The 905-nt window shown below is 70.9% G+C and overlaps 1 non-coding gene across 1 annotated transcript; it reads right to left on the reverse strand.

Annotated features, from left to right (window-relative positions):
- Positions 1-531: 531 nt before the first annotated feature.
- On the reverse strand, positions 532-667 carry LOC112942530. Its single transcript, XR_003248398.1, has one exon. It is a non-coding gene; the product is annotated as a small nucleolar RNA SNORA57 (small nucleolar RNA).
- Positions 668-905: the final 238 nt, after the last annotated feature.

Here is a 905-nt window from a genome sequence, read left to right on the forward strand (position 1 = left end):
CCCCTTTGCTCCAGTGACACTTGAAATGGAGCTGGGGACACCRAGGAGCCTTTGGGGGGGTCCCTAGAGAGCAGGGAACACCCCAGGGCCACCCTTTGCTCAACTCAGGGTTGAAATGGAGCTGGGGACACCGAGGAGCCTTTGGGGGGGTCCCCAAGGTGTGTGTGGGGGGCTCAAGGCCACCTCCTCGCTCAGATAAGTCCTGGAGCGGAGCTGGGGACAAGSAGATCCTCTCTGGGGAGGTCCCCACAGCAGAATGTCCCCCCCGGGGGCAGCTCCTTAACTCCAACGAAGCTGGAAACAGGCCCGAGGACACAGAGGAGCCTCGGGGGGTCCCCGCGGTGACGGGACCCCCCAGGGCCACCCACCTGCGGCCGAGCAGAGGCGCCGCGCGGCCCCGGCCCGGGCCCCCATGGCCCCGCGCTGGTCYCGCCGCCGGGATCCTCCGTTAAGAGGCTCCTAAGGAGGGAAAACAGAGCAGCGGGTGAGAACGGGGGCGGCCGCGGGGGGGGAGCAGCGCCCGGCGGGATCCCGTGTCCCGGCGCGCGAGGGTAGGACCGGCGGACGGAGGCCGCGGGCACCGAAGACATCGCGCCGAGCTTCGCTCTCGCCTCCGCACATCACGGGCCCGGGCACCGCGTGGCCCGGGGCCGCCAAGAACGGGAGGCTCCGCTTTGTCCGCCCCCCCACCACGGAGCTCCCGGTACCGCCCTCCTCCCGCCCCTCACCGCTCACCTCACGAAATGGCGGCGGAGCGGCCGCGCGGCGCCTTTTATAACCTCGGCGCCTCGCGGCGATTGGCCCGCGGGGATGGCCAATGAGCGGCGGCGGCGCGGGCACGGCAGCCAATGGCAGCCGCGCGCTGCGATTCGAATGGGTGACTACYGCTCTCCGGAAGCGGAAGG

This window comes from Nothoprocta perdicaria, unplaced genomic scaffold, assembly GCF_003342845.1.
Source record: "Nothoprocta perdicaria isolate Ctin4 unplaced genomic scaffold, notPer1 scaffold_1291, whole genome shotgun sequence".
Classification (NCBI taxonomy): domain Eukaryota; kingdom Metazoa; phylum Chordata; class Aves; order Tinamiformes; family Tinamidae; genus Nothoprocta; species Nothoprocta perdicaria.